At 37.4% G+C, this 21755-nt stretch overlaps 2 long non-coding RNA genes across 3 annotated transcripts; one reads left to right on the forward strand and one right to left on the reverse strand.

Moving 5' to 3' along the window:
* Positions 1 to 1646: 1646 nt before the first annotated feature.
* LOC114762590 (uncharacterized) lies at positions 1647 to 2592 on the forward strand. The gene is made up of 2 exons (XR_003742268.1): positions 1647 to 1846; positions 1996 to 2592. It is a non-coding gene; the product is annotated as an uncharacterized LOC114762590 (long non-coding RNA).
* On the reverse strand, positions 2247 to 21749 carry LOC114762588 (uncharacterized). 2 transcript variants are annotated; one of them, XR_003742267.1, is made up of 5 exons: positions 21506 to 21749; positions 21079 to 21270; positions 20790 to 20843; positions 2815 to 2908; positions 2247 to 2591 (listed from the first exon to the last, which is right to left on the reverse strand). It is a non-coding gene; the product is annotated as an uncharacterized LOC114762588 (long non-coding RNA). The 2 variants fall into 2 exon arrangements; XR_003742266.1 differs by lacking the exon at positions 2247 to 2591 and having other exon boundaries at positions 2593 to 2908.
* Positions 21750 to 21755: the final 6 nt, after the last annotated feature.

Consider the following 21755-nt stretch of genomic DNA (forward strand, 5'->3'; position numbering starts at 1 on the left):
TTCAAATCATTGTAGATGACAAAATCATTGGACATAAAACACATTCAAATCATTATAGATGACAATCATTGGACAAACCACTTAGAATGCCAAATCCAAATCCGTAGAATCATGTAAGGCAACAATTTGAAGCCCTTTTATTTTGGATGCAACCTAGATGATTTGGGCGTTGAAATAATCCAAGAAAAATTGGGGATAAATCTCTCATTAGAAATTTAATTAGCAAACAGCCCCTAGAATGATCGATTACACAAGGAAAGATTAGTTGCACACAAAGAAAGATAAGTTGCACAAAGGAAAGATGTTTGCACAAAACATTATTTAGATATAAGGGATTAGTTTGCACATAAGAGAATTTCATTTGCATAAAGAAAAGTTGAGTCGCATATCACACAGAAAAATTATTGCACATAAGGAAAGAAATTACATACAAAGGAAGTTAAGTTGCACAAAATCCTTAGGCTCTATTTGTCAGTTAAATTTTTAATGAGAGATTTATCCCTAATTTTCCCAATAATCAAAGCAAATTTGTTTTTCATTGAAAATATTGAAGAGATTTTAACGCCATATCTTTTTATTGGCTAAGGTCAAAATAAAACAAAAATCAAAATGATGGTCATATATTCATTTTGATTTGTCACCTTCCTAATGTATAAATATTAAAAAAATTAGTCATCTTACGCGTTGGTTTTTTCTAAAATACTCTCCTTTATTTACTCCCATTGATAAAAATTCATTTAATACATGCAACTAATAATTTTGGCTAAAAAAAAAAAAACACGCAATCAATAAGAATGTCTCAAGAAAAATTTATAAATTTGGGAGGTAAGCTATTTTATTTTGGCCAAAAGGTAAACTAAATTAAAATATTATATTTAATACCAAAACAAATTTTTCTTTTCTTTTGTATTTTTTTTTGGTTGCGCTCATAGCCTAACTAATCCCTTTACACTAGTCACAAGTAGAGCTAGTAATATGGTCTTAACTTGCCAAAAATAGTGGGTTAAAGTTGGCTAAAAACCAACCCACTAGTAAACAAATCATTTTAACCCGCATTATAATGCTGCGGATTAGCCCACCAACCCATGATTTAAAATTTTTCAAAATTATTATAATGCTATTATATATTATATTGCATCTGAAAAATTATATATATATATATATATATATATACTCTTTGATCCTAAATATGTTACATTATAAAATAAGTCTTATATTCAAACAACTATTTTCAACCTACCCCATATGAATCAAACCCGCCACGCGCTATAGGTTGACCTGTATTACCACTCATAGGCATGATATTCTCTCCATACACACCAAGAATTGAATCCCGAGGACCTAACTAGATGCTTCAGAACAAACTTTTCTATTAGTTGCTAATTACTATATTTATAATTGAAGAGAGAACACTGCAATATTAATTAATTTGGTCAAAATTCACATTTGACCATAATAAACTCCTGTAACCAACTGGAGAATTTGCTGATACAAAGTGAATCTTATATTAGAGACTAATAGTATTTTGAATCAGCGTCTGTTTCATTATCATGTGCATGATAAGCTGAGCACTTATTATGAACATTTAACTCATTTGAAGACATGCTTAGTGAGATTGTTTAGTCGAAGGCTAAGATTTTTGTAGGCACTCATTAATGAATCTTCCATTATAATTTTCGTATAATTAGAAATGTTTTTCAAATACAAATTTTTGGGAAATAAACTATAATAATACTCACCATCAATATATTCTTAAAACTAAATGAAAGAGAATTGTATCTTGAGTTCACAATCCCTTGGTCCATTTGCTTTTCATGAATACCCTGTTGACCTCCCTCTCATGGTTGTGATCTAAATCATCTAATATTCCTATCTTCGTTTATAATGTCCCTACCCCTCTTGATTTGCTTTTCCACCAAGTAGAGGGGTGTTTAGACTCCACCTATTTATACTAAAGTGTCCTACCCATAAAGAGTGGAAAAAATATCATCTCAGTTGCCAAGACTTTCGGCAATAATTTCCCACCAAAGGACCTGCAAATGATGAAGCTAATAAGCTACCGCAAATGAAACAAATGGATGAAACCCCACAACCAGCCATCTCATTTCTCACAATCCTATCATGGACATTTACCCCGACCAGCCCACAGTAAAAAGATTAATACAGAGGATGAACATATAACCTTCAAGACTAGAAACAAAGAATAAGGGTGAACAGGGATGGAGGAAGAGGATATCCTGGCTTAATTCCACGCTACCTTTTAAAACACGACTTGGTACCACCATTGATAATGGTACAGAAAGCAACACAAGGGTTTACAAATTGATTTTTAATTATAAAAAGAGAAAAGGTTCACAAACTGATTATGCAGGACTTCGCCCGGAAATTCCACGATGGTTTGATCCCCGAGGATTTACAAGGAACAAAACAGAGTTGCAGAAACGTTTTCATCAGGTGTTTTGCGACTCATGCATTCCACAACTTAATGGTATCCTGCCTTCTGCTGAAGTGAAAGCTCCTATTTTGGGTGAGTCGCCGTAGTTGAAGAAAGAATCTATTCAAAAGGCATGATGAGCCCAGACAATTTCTCGCTGTGAGAGAGAGAGAGTCCATATTAATATCAAATCATAAAATACAGAACAAGAGAGTCACCCTTGTTAACATTGAATATCTAGGTAATGTAAGGTAAGGGATCAGCACGTTATTCCAAACAGATCATTTAAGAAAGCATCCTTTATAAGAAACAATCTGGAAGCAGCAATCGCTTCGGTATAGAGCCAGTGACTTTCAACATGGGACTTGATGAGTACATACCAATAAATCATGCCCCATTAGAGAAATCGAGGGACAGATTAGAAGTGCTTCTCGTACTCCTGTGATGGTGGCTGCTCCCAGTTCTGCAAAAAGCCTATAAAAAGGGAAAGCAGGTTCTTAGCAAAAAGCACATGAAGCCTCTTTCTTAGCTTCTTTGCTTAAAACAACAATCTGCACAGCAACATTTTACGACATTATTCTATAATTGCTACATTAGACTCATTACCCATACACCACCACATTCCTCACAGATTTCACCAGAGATGCTCAAATAAAAAGCGCTTTTAAAAAATGCTTTCATGTCAATCGAGGCAAAATTCTTCTCACATACTTATTTCATATTCCGTAAAATCACTTTTAAAATCATGATATGGTTTCTATCCAATCTAAATACCTCCTGAATCACTAATCAATTCAACAAACATTAATAAATTCTTTGCAAAAAATATATATTTATCATTTTTCCATAAATACTCAATTAAGATTAATATTTCAAACCAAGGTTGCCACCAAGAGGAAAGTATCACAAGTGGGCACAGGCAATCCGACTTGCAATAGGTGGAATAGGCACACTCTTGTGTGTTGGAAACTTTGGGTGGCTCTCTCTCATCAATGGAAGAGGAGCATTTGCATTTCTATTTCTATGGTTTTAGAATATATTCTGGAAGACCTATAGGTTCCTTCCCACGGCTTGTGAAATGAGGCAGCTGGGCACAAAGTTACAGCAGAGTCTGTGTTTATAGTGATTCTACGGAATCATTAAGACTCATCCAGAAATGCCCTCCAGCCAATAATTATTTTCCTGTTATACACTCGTGTGTTGGAAACTTTGGGTGGCTCTCTCTCATCAATGCCCAGAAGAGACGCATTTGCATCTCTATTTCTGTAGTTTTAGAATATATTTTTTATATGCCTGAACAAGCTTGTAACTCATTTTTGCCAAAACAATCCAACTATAGTGCTAAATTCTTCCCATTTATGCCTTTCAATGCCTATCATTGGGAATGACGATTGGCAAAAATTGGAGTCAGCAGTCTATAATCAAATTAAAAGACTAAAGAAGGTACCAGCTAAATGAGTTCAAGGTGGAAGACCAGTGACAAATAAGATATGTATTCAACATAGAGGTTAAGAAATAAAAAATGGTAAAGAAGACGTTCTTTATCTTCAAACTAACATAAGGATGCTAAGATACAAACCAAGTGAGTGCCTATAGAAGCTGAGAGAGACTTTGGCTCCAAATGCAGATAAGAGAGCTACAAATTGATGTTTAGTCATAAAACTCTACTATGATAATAAGGTGGTTCAACATGACAAAACCAAATATGTTGAAGTGGACAAATATGTCATCAAAGAGAAGGTTGAAGAGGGAATGATTTGCTTGTGTTAGAGTCCAGCGTCCCTTACTTGTTTATTCAAGGAAGGCACGGTTGGATAAAGCTTGAAGTTATGTAAGGGTGGTTATGCAGACTTAAGTTATTTCAAGTTCAGTTATTTTCAGTTTCTTATCTTATTTTCTCTGTCATGAAGTTAGGAGGTAGTTATTTCCAGTTATTGTATTGTCAGACTATTTAAGCTACTCTTATATGCAGTATTATGAATGGAATGAGTATTATTCAGTATATTTTCTTTGTCTCTATCTAGAATTACAGATTCTGGTTCTAGATATTCTTTTCTCCTTCCTTTCCCATTTCTCAGATTCTTTCTTTTCTTCTAAATTCTACTTCTCAATTTCCTAAGCCCTATCATTTTGGTATCAGAGCCTAACAATCTTGGGCTGTGGTGACAAAATGGTGAATACTAGAAAGAAAAATGACTCAACCAACCCTCCACTTCTTCAAAATCCTAACCTGGAAGCCACAGAAGATTCACATCGAGACGAACCTGAGAGTGCTTCTTCTCGGGACTTAATAACGCAACAATTATCAATCATTGTGACACAGTTGAATACAATGGATGCTGAGATCAATGAATTGAAGACAACGAAAGTGCAGGATCCTGTGATTTCTCCCTCAATGCAAAATAGAAGGACTATGCATACAGAACAAGAAGAGAATGATTATGATTCTCCTTGGTGGAGTAAAAATCCATCCAAGCAACCACATTCTAAGGTGGAGTTTCCAAAATATGAAGGTGGAGATCCTAGAGGGTGGGTGATGGAGGCAGAAAAATATTTTAGGTACTATCAAACCCCTGAAGAATTAAAAGTTGATGTGGCTGCTATGAATTTAGAGGGTGATGCTCTTGATGTTTTTACTTGGATTTCTTTGGGAAGAACCATTAGTTATTGGGAAGATTTAATTCAGATTTTCCAGGAACATTTTGGTCCAGCAGAATTTCAAAATCCAGATGTTCATTTATGTAATATCAAGCAAACTGGTTCAGTCCATGAATATAGACAAGAGTTCGCCAGAAGGGTTTCTAGAGTACATGGGTGGCCTGAGCATTGTTTACTTGGAGTTTTTATTAATGGGTTGAAAGAGGAGTTACAGTATGATGTTAAAATTCAAAAGCCCAGAACCGTTTACAAAGCAGCCAGCCTAGCAATGGAGTTTGAATTAAAATTACAAGCCCAGCAAGCCTCTCGTCCAGTTCAACGTGCCATATCAACACGTGGCACTAAGAGTGGTTATAATTTTAAGGATAATAAATTTTATTATCCTAAAAATACAGTAACTGCTCCTGCTGGGCCAATTCAATCATTTAATGTCACATCTCACAATCAGAAGCAGTTACCCTTGACATTTTCTAGCACTTCAGCGTCAGTTACCACTCCCTCCTACATTTCCAAAAGTGACAAGCAGTTAAGGAGAGAGAAAGGGCTTTGTTTTAAATGTGGAGATAAATTCTCTCCTGGCCACCGTTGCAAACCATCTTCCTTTAAGCTTTTAGAAATCACAGAAGATTGTGACGAACCTGCAATGGAGAACACCACCTCAAGTTATGCTGAAGAAAATGATATTGCTGAAATCTCACTTCATGCAATTTTGGGTGGTTCTACATCATCCACCATGAAATTGCAAGGCACCCTCTTATCTAAACCTGTCCTTATCCTGATTGATAGTGGTTCTACCCACAATTTTATTTATGAGAAGATTGTGGCAGAATTAAAGATTCCTACACAGCAGATCCCTACCTTTGGAGTGCAGATTGGAAATGGGAATATCATTGCCTGCCGATCTGTTTGCAAGCAAGTGGAAATTCAGGTGCAAAGTCTGACCATCAAGGATGACTTCTTCCCTTTTGCTATTGGAGGGGCTGACATGGTTTTGGGGATTAAGTGGCTAGCTTCTCTCAATACCGTGGAAGCAAATTGGCAAAAGATGTACATGATCTTTTGGGTGAATGGCAAGAGGTACAAGCTTCAGGGGACACCTCAATCTGAACGTACAAAGGCATCTTTGCACAGTTTCATGTCTACAGAAGACTTATCTTGGCCTGAACAGTATCTGCAACAACTATTGGGCGCTTATTCACAGGATTTTGCAAAGCCTAAAAAGCTTCCGCCTATAAGAGAGCATAGTCATGCCATTCCTTTATATCCTGGGGCTATACTACCAAATATTCGACCCTACAGATGTCCTCATTATCAGAAAGATGAAATAGAAAAACAAGTGGCAGAATTGCAGATCAAAGGTTTCATAAGGCTTAGTGTTAGCCCATTTGCTAGCCCAGTTCTATTAGTGCCCAAGAAAGATTCAACTTGGAGATTTTGTGTTGACTACAGAGAACTCAACAAGATTACTGTACCAGATAAGTATCCAATTCCCAATATTGATGAACTTATTGATGAGTTACATGGCTCTTCTTACTTTTCAAAGATAGATCTTAGGTCTGGTTACCACCAGATTCGTGTTCTGCCTGAAGACATACCTAAAACTACATTCAGGACACACTTTGGCCACTATGAATTTCTTTGATGATATTTTAGTGTACAGCAGGGATTTCCAAGAACATATGTCTCATTTGAGAATAGTGCTGCACACTTTACAGCACAGCGAATTCTTTGCTAATCCCAAGAAGTGTCTCTTCGTTCAAAGGGAGATTACCTTCTTAGGTCACATCATAACACAAAATGGAGTTGCTGTTGATCCAGAAAAGATTAATGCAGTCACTAATTGGCCTCTTCCACAAAATGTTTCAAAACTCAGAGGATTTTTGGGGTTGACTGGTTATTACAGGTGCTTTGTTAAACACTATGGTCAGATAGCTAAACCCTTGACTGATCTAACTAAGAAGGATTCCTTTCAGTGGAATGCTGATGCCAACAAAGCTTTTCTCAACCTGAAGCAAGCCTTGATTAATGTGCCTGTCCTACAGTTACCAGATTTTTCTGCTAAGTTCTCAGTAGAATGTGATGCCTCTTCTACAGGAGTTGGTGCTGTTCTGCAACAGAATGGGCATCCTATTGCTTTCTTCAGCAAGGGATTGTCTTTTTCCAATCGCTACAAATCTGTTTACAATAGGGAATTGTTGGCTTTAGTGCTTGCTTTGCAAAAATGGAAACATTATCTCCTTGGCCGGAAATTTGATGTCTACACTAATCATTGTAGCTTAAAATATTTGCTTGAGCAGCGTGTCACTACACCAGAGCAACAACGATTATTGATGAAGCTATTACCTTTTGACTTCCAAATTTTTTACAAAGCTGGTACATCTAATCAGGGTGTTGATGCTCTCTCTCGCTGCCCCATATGTCAGATCTTTTTGCTATTGCAATACCTCATGTGACAGACTTTGATGATTTGCCTGAACTGTTACAACGTGATGATTACACTGCATCTATTATTCAGTCCCTACAATCTAATACCAATTCTATGCCAGACTTTGCATTTTCTGCAGGACGCCTTTATTATAAAGACCGTTTGGTCATTCCTGCTCCTTCTGATTTAAGTACAAAGCTGATCGAGGACGCTCATACAGCACCTATTGGGGGTCATGGGGGCACATTGAAGACTTTAAAATGGCTGCAACAGCATTTTTTCTGGAGAGACATGAAAAATGAAGTTAAAAGGTTCGTGCAAAATTGCAAGGTTTGTCAACAATATAAATAACAGCCCCAAGCACCTGCTGGCCTTTTACATCCTCTGCAAATTCCAAAAAATATTTGGGAAGACATTTCAATTGATTTCATTATAGGTCTCCCAAAGTCGTTTGGCAAAGATGTTATTTTGGTGGTGGTTGACCGTTTTAGCAAATATTCACATTTCCTTGCATTATCTCATCCTTTTACTGCTAAAACTGTTGCTGCACTCTTTTGCAAGGAAATTGTCAAGCTTCATGGCTTCCCTAAATCTATTGTTTCAGATAGGGACCCGGTTTTCTTAAGTGCTTTTTGGCAGGAATTATTTAGACTCAGTGGTACTAAATTATGCATGAGTTCAGCTTATCACCCCCAATCAAATGGTCAAACTGAGGTGGTCAATAGGTGCCTTGAAACATACCTCTGTTGTTTCACCCAAGATCATCCCAAAGCTTGGAGTTCTTATCTTCATTGGGCTGAATTTTCTTACAACACAGGACATCATAGTGCTACTGGCTCTACACCATTCAAAATAGTGTATGGCCGAGATGCTCTTGTTTTATCATCTTATCAGACTGGAAGTACAAAGATTGAAGAGCTTGATGAGTTTATGGATGAGAGAGAGGCTATGCTTACTACTATCAAAGACAACTTGGCTCAAGCTCAAGCTAGGATGAAGGCTCAGGTTGATGGAAAACGTAGAGAGGTGGATTTCAAACCTGGAGATATGGTCTTTATTAAGTTGCAACCATATAAGCAGCGTTCTCTTGCTCAGAGGAAGTTTCAAAAATTATCTCCTAGGTTCTTTGGCCCCTATCTTGTTATAAGAAAGATTGGTTCTGTTGCATATGAATTAAAGTTGCCTCCTACTGCTAAAGTACATCCAGTGTTCCATGTGTCTCTCCTCAAGCTTGCTCATGGTTATGATTCTACCTCTCAATTACCTTCTCTCCCAATTACTGATGATTGGGAAATGGCACTTGAACCAGAAACGATACTAGATACTCGAATTCTTGCACATGCAGATCAGTCTGAAATAGAATTGCTCATTAAGTGGCAGGGCTGACCTAAGGAAGAAGCCAGCTGGGAATCTTATGATCAGATTGCAAATCAGTTTCCTACTTTCCACCTTGAGGACAAGGCTGGTCTCTTAGGGGGGGTAATGTTAGAGTCCAGCGTCCCTTACTTGTTTATTCAAGGAAGGCACGGTTGAATAAAGCTTGAAGTTATGTAAGGGTGGTTATGCAGACTTAAGTTATTTCAAGTTCAGCTATTTTCAGTTTCTCATCTTATTTTCTCTATCATGAAGTTAGGAGGTAGTTATTTCCAGTTATTGTATTGTCAGACTATTTAAGCTACTCTTATATGCAGTATTATGAATGGAATGAGTATTATTCAGTATATTTTCTTTGTCTCTATCTAGAATTACAGATTCTGGTTCTAGATATTCTTTTCTCCTTCCTTTCCCATTTCTCAGATTCTTTCTTTTCTTCTAAATTCTACTTCTCAATTTCCTAAGCCCTATCAAATTGACATTGTCCCAATTGAAGATCAAACAGCAAATGCTCTTCAGGGACTTTCAAGATAAGAAAATTTAAGAATGCATAAATAAGTTGGAAATGATCAACATCTATGACCAAACTAGAAGGGGAGTGCGGAGAGAATTCTTTGAAATTAGTTCAATGTTAATTATTGTAAAAAGTTAGCAGATTCATTATATTATTAGGATATGAGGCTAAGAAAGAGGGATAGAATAAAATTCATTGCCTTTGTGTTTGCTAGGCACACTTACATGGTTACCTATCGGATTCACTTGTACAGATTACCATGAACCATGAAATCAGAATAGCAGCTCCACACTAACAACCCAAAATGAATAAGTCAAGGCTTGAGTCTAGCCAGTTATGGTTTCTGAGCATCCACACAACTCACTTTTCACTTTTCACAAAGAAACAACAGTAAGACATGAAAGACGAAATAGCCGTTGACAAAGCATCATAATAACAAAGAAATTGATCTGTCATTCCATCTTCCTCTTAAGTTACAGCATATGATTGGCCAATGCTTCATCCACAATTCATGTCCAATGGGCTTTTGTGTTGGAGAACATGATAGAAACCCCACTAAGGTATCATTTCAACACAAAGAAGAACAAGCGAAATCCTACCACATTAGTGCACATAACAAGACTTCAAATATAGAGATATGTTGTTATAGGCCCAAAGCCCATTTAGTCATCAGATTATTGTGCTAATTATTTAATTCCTAGAATCTTGGCTAGTATCTCTAGGAATTAATTGTGATTATTTGGTTTGATTCTGTGTATCTTACCTTTCCTAGCACCTGTGTAACCCTAGGATTAGTGCCTATTATGTACAAATGTTTCCATTGAATAAATCAAGTTTTCTAGGATAATCTTTCTACATGGTATCAAAGCAATGCTATACATTATGATCTGATTCGGCTTTGGGTTGGATCCACCAGGCCAAGGTGGCTCTCCCTCATTAGCACACAACACCTTAGCAACAATGAACCTTGCGACAAGCCATCAAGCACCGACAGAAACCCAATTATCTTCAGTGGGCCAATGGTGTTCGCCTATATGTTACCGGAAAAAGGAAACTAGATTATCTAATCGGAAAGAAATCCAGACCGGCCCTGTCAGATGAGAAGTATGCCGAATGGGAAGCAAAGAACCCAATGGTCCAGTGTTGGCTCGTGAACTCTATGACCACTGAAATAAGCATTAGTTTTTTGCTTTTCCAGTCTGCCAAAGAAGCCTAGGATACAATAGGGGATAAGTTCACCTCAATGAAAAATAGGGCAACCATTCCAGATATAGAAACAAATCTAGACCATCCCAAATTAGGTAACCTCACTGTTATTAAGTACTAGACTAACCTTCTTGTTCGATGACAACGATTAGATTTGTACAAAGTCCATGAATAGTCATGTTTCGCTAATGCTACTCTGTACTCAAGGACAAAGGAAGAAAAAAGAATTTATAAGTTCTTACTTGGCCTTAGTTTAGCCTTTAATGCTGCATGTGGATGAATCGTGGGCCAAGAAACACTTCTAAGCCTCCAAGAAGTGTTCTTTATGATAAAGAAAGAGGAAACCTGACAAAAACTCTCCACTCCAAAGCCACCAGGCACAATTGAAGAGGAAGCAGGTGCATTTTTTCCAAAAAGAGGGCTACCTGGAGAGAATAAGGACAGGAAGGGCAGCAAATGTCAAAAGACTGGACACATGAGAGACATATGTTGGAAGCTCCATGGCAAGCCACCAAATGCCAAGGGAAGAGGTAAGCAAGAAAATGGAGCCTACTCAACCAACAATGAATCCAAAGCTGAGTTTGATAATAAATTGAGTAAGGAGGATATTGATTTCCTCAAAAAGTTGCTAGACAAGCATGACACTTAAGGCACTGGTTGCCACAAGTAATATGGCGCACCTAGGTAACGCTGTTTTGGCTTTTAAAAATTCTGTTCATAAAAAGGACATACGGATAGTCGACTCAAGGGCAATGGATCATATGACTGGTAGTAATATAGAATTGATTCAGAACTTCTTACCCTGCCCTGTGCCTATGTTCATCAATGTTGGAAATGGGCCTTTGTTAGTGGGCCCAAAAGTAGCTCTTTGATTTTGGTTTGACTAAGTAAACAGCTATCTAGGGTTACTGTCGTTATTATCCTTATTATCGAGATTTTAGGCATCATAGAATTATTTTGTTTCCTTTATTATCTTTTCCGTATCATATCGCAGGAGGATCTCGTGTGATTTTGTGAGACCTCTTCTCCTATAAGTGTATTGTTCTACACAATGAATAAAACAGATTATTCAGCATGCCATAATTTCAATCAAAATAGCTGATGGAAAATTCATTAAAGCTCAAGGAATGGGAGAAACTCAGTTATTTGATAACTTAGTTCTTGAAAGAGTGTTGTATGCTCCCGATTTAAAGTGTAGCCTAATCTCTGTTAATAAAGCTACTCTCACTCAACATTGTCACATTAGCTTCTCTGCTATTGTATGTCTATTCCACAACCTGGAGTTGAGGAAGATGATTGATGAAGATAAGCTACTAAAGGGGCTGTACTGTGTCCAGGACGGAGCATGGATGACTAAGGGATCACCAAGAGCATATTGATCCACAGTTCAGAGTTTTTTTGCTAAACTTTCCAGCAAAGATTTGTTGTTGTGGCATGTAGGTTAGGCCATCCCAACTTTGAATACATGTCAAAATTATTTCCTAAATTAATGAATAAAAATTCAGTTTCCATTCCTTGCGAAATCTATCAATTGTCCAATCATACACGAAATATTTACTTGACATATCCTCATGAATTTTCTCAACCCTTTTCGCTCATCATACATAGCGATCTTTGGGGTCCCTCACGTACTCCCAACTCGACCCAAACAAAATGGTTTGTCACATTCATAGACGATTAGACATGGGTGACATTGGTGTTTTTACTCAAAGAAAAATCAGAGTTGACATAAACCTTCCAAAATTTCCATAAGATGACACAAAATCGGTGCATCACCTCCTTGAAAATCCTATAGAGTGACAATGGTACAAAATATACCAACTCCATCCTCCAATCCTACCTTAAATAGCATGGTATCACACATCAAACGAGTTGTGGAAACTCCTCCCAACAAAATGGAACAGTAGAAAGACAAAATAGACACCCATTGAATGTCACTAGAGCCATTATGCTTACCAAAAACGTTCCAAAATTTTACTAGGGAGAAGCTATACTTACTACTACCCACCTAATTAACCGTCTGCCTTCCAAAACCTTGAACTTCAAAACTCCAATCCAAGTGCTATCTGAAACCTATCCCACACCTCACTTTTTTACCACTATTCCTAAAAAAATCTTTGGTTGTGTTGCTTATATGCACAATGATGTAGGCAGCAAATTAGATCCTAGAGCACACAAACACATCTTCCTTGGATACTCTACTTCTAAAAAAGGTTACAAATGCTATTCCCCATTCCAAAAAAAAATCCTTTCTCACTGTGAATGTTACCTTCAATGAAAATCAAAGCTACTACCCTAAAACACCCATTCAAGGGGAGAGTGAGCAAGAATGGGAGTTTTTAGACTTCTCACATCATAGACTGAACCACAATTAACACAATCAACCTGAAACAGAACCTACCCAACGATATACCATCCATGACAGCACCATACCTAACCCACCTAATCCCACATCTTGGCTTGTGCCTGAATCAAACCTAGATACAAAAACAGAGGCCGAAATAAAGACTGAATAGAACAATGATATGAAAAGAATGCTAGAAAATAAGGTGCCATGTAAAGAACCCAAGACAAGATCAACCCAGCAACAGTACAACACCTCTAGTATTGAGTAACACCAGTCTTCAACCCAGGCTCCAAATCCGGACGACCTTGGATGGCCCATTGCTTTGAGAAAAAGGGTAAAAAGGTGTACTCAACATTCTATTAGTCATTTTGTATCTTATGATAAATTGTCTCCTACTATGCAAATTTTTGTTACCCATTTGGATAATTTAGATAATAAGTAGCTACCAACTAGTTTTGAGATTGCTATCTGTGACCCTCACTGAAAAAGAGCCATTGAGGACGAGCTTAATGCTTTGCAAAAGAACCAGCATTAAAAAATTACCAAACTACTGAGTGGTAAGAAGATTGTGGGATATAAGTAGGTCTTCACAAAGAAGTATAACCCAGATGGTACAATCAATTAGTATAAGGCTTGATTAGTGGCATGTAGACTTCACAAATCACTCTATGCCAGGAGTTCTCAACGGGTTCACTCAGTGTCAAACTAACCACACCTTATTTGCCAAGCATTCAAGGATTCAGGTAGCTATGCTAATTGTATATGTTGATGATATTATCCTGACAGGTGACGACACGACACTACTGAGATAGCTAGTCTCAAAAAGTCACTTAAGAAAGAATTTGAGGTAAAGGACCTGGGATGCTTGAAATATTTTCTTGGTATGGAAGCAGCTCGATCAAGAGAAGGTATTATTGTTTCTCAAAGGAAGTACACACTAGACCTCCTTGAACAAAGATTGAAATCTTTTCTGTATATACCAGATGGGTAATCTCGATAAATAGTATAGATGGGATGCCATTAGCTGTAATATCTCATATTCTAGCATAGGATTAAGCAATTCTATAATAATTACAAAATATATCAAATCTGCCCTAAGAGAGAAAGGAATAATATTAAAGATAGAATAATATCCCTGTAAATTAGGAGATTATCATGCTAACACTACCCCTCAAGCTAGTGAATAGATATTTATCATTCCCAACTTGCGATATAACTCCTCGAACTTGGAATTAGGTAGTCCCTTGGATAGTAAGTCTGCTGTCTGATCCCTTGATCGAACATAAATTATTTCAGCCTCCCCTGACTCAAGTTTTTCCATAATGAAGTGTCTGATCCTCTATGCTTAGTGCGATCATGATGCACTGGGTACTTGGCAAGACAAATTGCAGACTTATTGTCACAATACAATGTCATTTTTGGATCCACTTTAATTTTCAGCTCTGTCACAAGCCTTTGGACCTTCACATATATCAAGTGCCACTACATGGTATTCAGATTCGGTGCTGCTTCTGGACACCACACTTTGTTTTTTGCTCTTCCACGTAACTAAATTTCCCCACAGGTAGGTAAAGTAACCACAAGTTGATCTCATATCATCTTGGGTTCCTCCATAGCCTGTATTAGTGTATACTTCCAGATTCCTCGCATTACTGAAATGAATATCCTTCCCAGGTGCTAGCTTTGTATAGTATAATATTTTGTATGCTATTGGCATGTGTATTTCTCGAGGTTGATGCATAAATTGGCTGATAACAATAACTAGAAAACATATGTTAGGACGGGTATGAGAGAGATGAGTTTACCCACCAAGCATTGATATCTTTCAACATTGATTGGTGCTTCAAGTTTCTCCTACATATTCCTGAAATCTAGGAATATTGGAGTATCTTTAGGACTTGCTCCCAATATGCTAGTTTCCTTAAGTAGATCAAGGGTATATTTCCTTTAAGAAACTATTATTCCTTTGCTTGAGCAAGCTATTTCCATTCCTAGAAAGTACCTCAAGGTTCCTAAGTCTTTTACTTCAAAGTTTGCAACTAGGGATGTCTTCAACCGCTCTATTCCCTCCGAATCATCACCTGAGATCACAATATCATCTGCATAAACTATTTGCATATAACCATTTCACCATTCAGAGTATTTTTCAAACCATGCTCTAGGTGACCATTTTACGCTGTAGAGGGCCTTATAGAGCCACCAGTCTTTTCAAGGCCGAGAGGGGCATCCATGTAGACTTCCTCAACTAGATCGTCATTTAGGAAAGCATTTTTGACATCAAGCTGGTGTAAGGGCCAATCTAAATTTACAACAAGAGAGAGGAGGATTTCAATTGTATTAAATTTAGCTACAAGAACAAATATCCAACATCCACCTGCATAAATATATATCTTAGGAGCAAATTTAGCTAGTGTAAGGGCCAGTCTAAATTTTTTTGCTATATATCCACCTACGTCCATCTGTTGATTTTCCTGGTGGTAAGTCAACTAACTACTAGGTCTTGGTTTTTTGGCAAGCACAAAGTTCCTCATTTATGGCCTCTTTCCACTTAGGATGCTTTATAGCTCATGTAAGTATTTTGGTATTTTCTCCTCATTTAGCTTAGTCACAAATGCTTGCCTTCTAGGCAACAATTTTCATATCCAACAAAGTTGCAAATAGGGTGTTAGGTACAACACCTCTTACCTTTACATAAGGCTATTGGCAGACCCAAATTCAACTCCTCAAGGCTAGAAGTTGGGGTATCATGGTCTCCCGTCAGAACTTGGGCAGATTCTTCTAGGTCCTTGTCAGGTTGCACTGATTCAACACTTGGAATGTGCTGTTTCAGCCTCTCCTATAAATAAAGACCTCCTTCTTCTGTCTTTTTGCTCTCCCTGCATTTGTATCCACTACATTCTCAAGGTTGCCATTCTCAGGTGTTAGTTCAGTGGTATTTTTATCAGTTTCTAGTTCTATAGCAGGTTCAGATTTTGTAACAGGTTCAAGCTCTGTACTGATTTGGGTATTTTGGAGAGGCTCTGTACTGTGTTGGGTATTTTGGCAAGGTTCTGTATTGTTTTGCGTATTTAGAGGTTCAAGTGATTTCAGGTGATTCAGGTCTAGGTGGTTGGTGCGGTTTCAGGTATGGGATCAAGAACAGGAGGGAAAAAAGTCAGTTCACTCTCAAAATTCTCCCCCTGAATAGACTTTTTGGGGTAATAGGATTGTTCTTGAAAGAAAGTGACATCCATTGACACAAAGTATCATTCAAGAGTAGGAGAGTAACACCTATAACCCTTTTGAGTAGCTGAATAACCCAAGAAAATACATTTATGAGCCCTAGTATCAAGCTTATTTCCATGCATGTTGTGGACAAAGGCAACACACTCAAAAACCTTTTAAGGAACCGTGTTTACTAAAGGCATAGAAAGATAGGCTTCAAACAACATTTTGCTAAAGAGCTTTAAATAAGGCATTCTATTGACAAGAAAAGCAGCAGTAAGAAATATATCTCCCCAAAATTGATTTGGAACACGTCTTGTAAACATGACAGCTCTAGTAACTTCTAGGAGGTGTCTACTTTTCATTTTAGCAATCCCATTTTATTGGGGTGTATAGGCACAAGAGGTTTGGTGAATAGTGCCATAAGACTCAAGATATCGACTAAAGGATTAGCTTAGGTATTCTTTTGCATTATCACTCCTAAAAATTTGAATTTCAGCCTTGAATTGATTTTGGATCAGCTTGTGAAAAGTTTTGAAAATTTTAAACACCTAGGATTTTTCCTTCATATGATAAACCTAAGTAGTTCTTGCGTAATCATTAATGAAAGTGCCGAATCAGCGATGATGGTTAACAATGTGTGTTTTGGAAGGTCCCCAAATGTCGCTGTGAATAATGGAAAAAAGTTTGGTTGGTTCATAGGGCTGAGGGGTAGGAGCTCTTGGTGTGCTTAAAGAATTGGCAAAACTCATATGATAAAGCATCAACTTTATTAAATAACTTTGATACAAAAACTTCATGTTTGAAAAACTAGGGTGTTCAAGTCTACAATACAGCAATTCAACATCATTATTCTTAGAGGCAGCAATAGCAATCTTCTTCTCATGATCCATAACTAGGAAGTATAATTTGCTAAGTTTCCTAGCTTGTCCAATCATCTCCCTCGACCTTATTTCCTAGAAAATACAATGGTCAGCATAGAAAATAGCAACGCAGTGAAGCATTTTAGTAATCTTGCTAATAGCTATTAGGTTACAATTGAGACCTAATACAAAAAGAACATCACGAAGTTTGATCTTCCCTATGAGATCAACTGTACCACTTCCTTGAATTTGCTTCTGTCACCATTAGCTACTTTAATCCCTTGGTTACTTAAATACTCTTGCAAACTAGAGAAAACAGCATAATCTCCACTCATATGATCAGTGGCACCCAAATCCACTATCTAGGTGTCATTTAGGGAGGTTTGTAGCAATTAAGCAAGTATTAGAATTTTCTTATTATAAGAATTATCAAACAGTATAATATTTGATTGTGCTAGGTTAATATTTGATTGTGCTAGGTTACTAGCACTAATTTGCTTATTTAGTTGCTCATGCTGGCTAAGAATTTTCTTGAGCAAATCCAGCTCAATCAACGATAGTATGCGACTTTTAGAATTGTCTTCCTCCAGTGCACTTATTGCAACATTGCCTCTGCCTTCGGTTCCCTACCTTGTCAACTGATTTGGAGGCTTTCCACGTAGCTTCCAGCAAGTGTCACGTGTGTGACCACTCTGTTGACAATAATCACACCACCCCCTTCCCTTGTTTCTTGCCAAGTTTAGCCCCCATGCCTCCTTTTACCACCAAAGCTAATGAATCAGCAGCAGCAGCAAGCGTGCTTTGAATGAGTTGTCGTTAACTCTCCTTATATTTCACCAGTTAACTGTTTTTGCAACTGATAGCAGGGGGTGTGTGGCCGTGATCCAGGCTTGAACCGCTTCATATGCTGGATTGAGGTCTAGTAAACGCTCATAAACATGTTGGCGCTCAACAATCTTCCCATAACAAGCCAAGTCAGCATTACAGTGCCACTGTTGAGGATCATATAAATCCAATTGCTACCAGAGTTTGATAAGAGTAGTGTAATATTGAGTAACAAAATTACTTCCTTGAGTCGTTTCACGGAGGAGACCTTCTAGATGTGAAAGAGTGCAACTGTATTTTCAATGGTGGCATAAGTGATTCGAGCACTCTCCCAGATTTCCTTTGCACTAGTGGCCAAAACAAATTGCTCACTTATGTCGAATGTCATGGAGTTGATGAGCCAACCCATTAATTGATTGTTCTTGACAACCCAGATCTGGTGTTTTGAATTAATCAGTAGACTCGGGCATCACAGCAGAATTTGATACGTATTGTTCTCACCCCTTTCCTCTGAGATACATTAACATGGCATGTGACCATTGCAAGTAGTTATGTTTGTTCAGCCTATGATTGGCTATATGTGATGATATTCTCCAGGGTCTGCAAAACTGAAACATTAGTGGGATTTGACACTTTTGGCACTCCATTGCTAGAACCAAGGGAGTTTTTTTTGTTCTGACTCAGCATGGAACGCTTCCATCAACCTAAAGGTAATCATCTCTTGTTACTTTGGTCGTGATACCATAAATAAAGAGAGACTGAAATCTTTTCTGTATATACTAGATGGGTAAATCCCAATACATAAATAGTGTAGATGGGATGCCATTAGCTGTAAGATCCTGTATAGAGCCTAGGATTAAGCAATTCTATAATAATTACAAGATACATCAAATTTGCTCTAAAAGGGAAAGGAATAACATTAAAGATAGAATACTATCCCTGAAAATTAGGAGATTATCACGCTCACAAGTTGGAAAATAAAGAAGAAGAAGAAGAGAAGGAAGAATATGTAAAAGTTCCTAATGATAAGAAGAGGAAGAGCAAATCCAAGACCAAGAAGGAGTCAACACCAGTGGATGCAGAGAGGTATAAGAGACTAGTAGGTAAACTCCTATATCTCTCTATACTCGCCCAAATACAAGTTATGCAGCCGAGTAGTAGGGTCAATTCTCAAGTTCGTGATCTGTTCTTTGCTAAAGGGAAATCAAGAGAGATCATGTGTATACAGATGCAAACTATGGAGGATCCAACCTTAGGATACTGCACTATGGTTTGGGAAAATCTTGTTACTTGGAGAAGCAAGAAGCAAAATGTAGTGTCTAAAAGTAGTGCAGCAGCAGATCTAAGGGCACAAGCCCATGGCTTGTGGGGATAATAAGAGTCCTAAGGAACTAAGACTTGTACCTACTATCCCGTTCAACTAAAATGTGACAGCCTATTAGCCATTGGGATGGTAAGAAATCCCATTTATCATGAACGAACGAAGCACGTGGACATTAATAAGCATTTTATCAAAGAAAAGGAAGAAGTAGGGATTATTAAGATTTCTCACGTGCCTTCATATTACCAAGTGGGAGACCTCTTCACAAAAGCCCTACCAAGACCTTTGTTTGAAGAATTCAGAAGCAAGTTGGGAATGATAGACATCTATTCACCAACTTGAGGGGGAGTGTTGTTACGGGCTGAAAACCCATTTAGTCATCAAATTATTATGCTAATTGTTTAATTCCTAGAATCTCGGCTAGTATCTCTAGAAATTATTGTGATTATTTGTTTTACTTAATTAGATTTGATTATGTGCATCTTACCTTTCCTAGCACCTATGTAACCCTAGTATTAGTGCCTATATATGTACAAATGTTTCCATTAAATCAATCAAGTTTTCTGGATTAATCTGTCTACAAGATATTATGACAAGACGACCAAAAGTAATATGAGGAAAACAACAATAACAGAGAAGCACAGCTGCAGCATCCAGCAAGCACAGATTACTCCCTGGCTTTCAAGAGGTTAAAGCCCCTCCATATATTCCTTTCAGAATTCCCATCACCTCATGTTAAGATACTACCTCTACCACTCAAGATTACCCCTTGGGTACTCCCGTACTTGCCAACTTCTCACTCTTCCAGCTCACCCCCTTCCCCCGCAATGTTGCACTCTGTTAGTTGCATTATTACCCACATGCCCTTCAAATTGTCTCTCCATCCTACGTTAAGAATATATATTCTTATCTCCCCCCCCCCCACCCTCCAAAAAAAAAAAAAAAAGACTTGTTTCCCTTTTTTCTCTTGCTATGTTAGAACATTGTCTCTTGTGGCTATATCACTTATTAGGCTTGAGTGGAATGTGAAGATAGGCTTATAGGGAGAGCATTAGGCCTGAACAAAGTGAAAGTTCTCATCGCGCAATCTCTCTCGAACAAATTCAGCTATTAGGCCAAAAATCATAGCTTGGGGAAGAGTTACTATAGAGAAGAAATCCAACATCTTTAACGGTTAAGAAGGCTAAAATTATATTTAGAATCTTTATTCAAGTTTGCATTATCTAGTAGGAAGTAACTTTATACTGATAATATTGCTACATTTGAATTAGAGGTGGTTTGGAAATTAATCATAGGGGCAATTAGGGAGATTTGGGTTGTAGGAAAGCCGTCTAGCATAAATGGGAAGATATGTGAGAACAACGCAGGAAACAGATCAATGTTGTGGTTATTGTATCTCTAAGGCTTGTTGCCATGCATCAACTTTAGCTCTTAAAGGGTAATTTACTAAAATGCATCCACTTCTCTATAAACCACGTATATATGCATGTATATAAGTAAATAAGATTAACCTAACGTGAGTTATGGCTTCTCCAAATAATTCTCATGACATCCAAAATCAACTAACACATCACAAATGCTCAATGAAAAGAAAACCATTGATTGAAATCTGGCATACTTAATGGTATTTCCCCCAGCGTCATATATATTGAATCATCCTCACCAAGTTTCCCTGAAACAATAAGTTGAATATCCAATTAAGTTAATCATAATTACATAGGTAACTGCTAACGTCTGGCCACATAAAAAAATCAAATTAAAAAAAAAAAGAAAACACAGCTCAAAATAATGACATTTAATTTTATAGCACTGTAGATTATAATAAATGCAGTAAGCATCAAGTTTTCATGAAATATATATCAGGGCATAAATTAAATTCCTAATGAGTATCAAGCTTGCAATAGTACCGGTCCATTATGAAGGCCCATTTCATTGTGCACAGAGTTCATATCCCCTGGCACTGAAGAACAGTTTGGGAAATCAGACCCAAGCATTCTGACAGCATTAGCCCATAACCACCATCCTGGACATCATGTAATTCAGCAGCATTTTGAGCGTGGTTAGAAAAGCCTTCAAGACCTGCAAACATTGCCTCTGTCCTGTGCATATAAATGAATTTAGATCAGTAAGTGACCAGGAAGGTGAATAAGGGAATAGACAATCTAAACAATCAGCCGCAGCTAACAGTGTGGTAATTGAATAGGAAAAAGGGATTTATGGTTCAAATATGACAACTAGATCATAGCAAACACTATTATTAAGATGCAGCGGTGAAAAATATAACATGCTCATGCCAAAAAGTATTTTAAAAACATACACAAATGAAAAACATACTTTCTCTCCTTATTGTCAGCAGGTCTTCCTTCTTGAACAGAATCACTTTCTAGATCAATTATTTCAATCTCTTTGCTGCCTGTTGTACAAGTACTGAATCCACCAGATACACTGGCATGACTAATGGATAGATCAATATCAACTGGTTCTGTCCCTTTCTTCATTTCCGAAATGGAGGGATAGATAAGAATTGGATCATGATCATGATTATCATGCAGCTCAGATGTTTCCATGAGATTCAGATCACAAG

This window comes from Neltuma alba, unplaced genomic scaffold (genome assembly GCF_004799145.2).
Source record: "Neltuma alba isolate B1F8T4 unplaced genomic scaffold, ASM479914v2 tig00011224_pilon, whole genome shotgun sequence".
Taxonomy (NCBI): Eukaryota; Viridiplantae; Streptophyta; class Magnoliopsida; order Fabales; family Fabaceae; genus Neltuma; species Neltuma alba.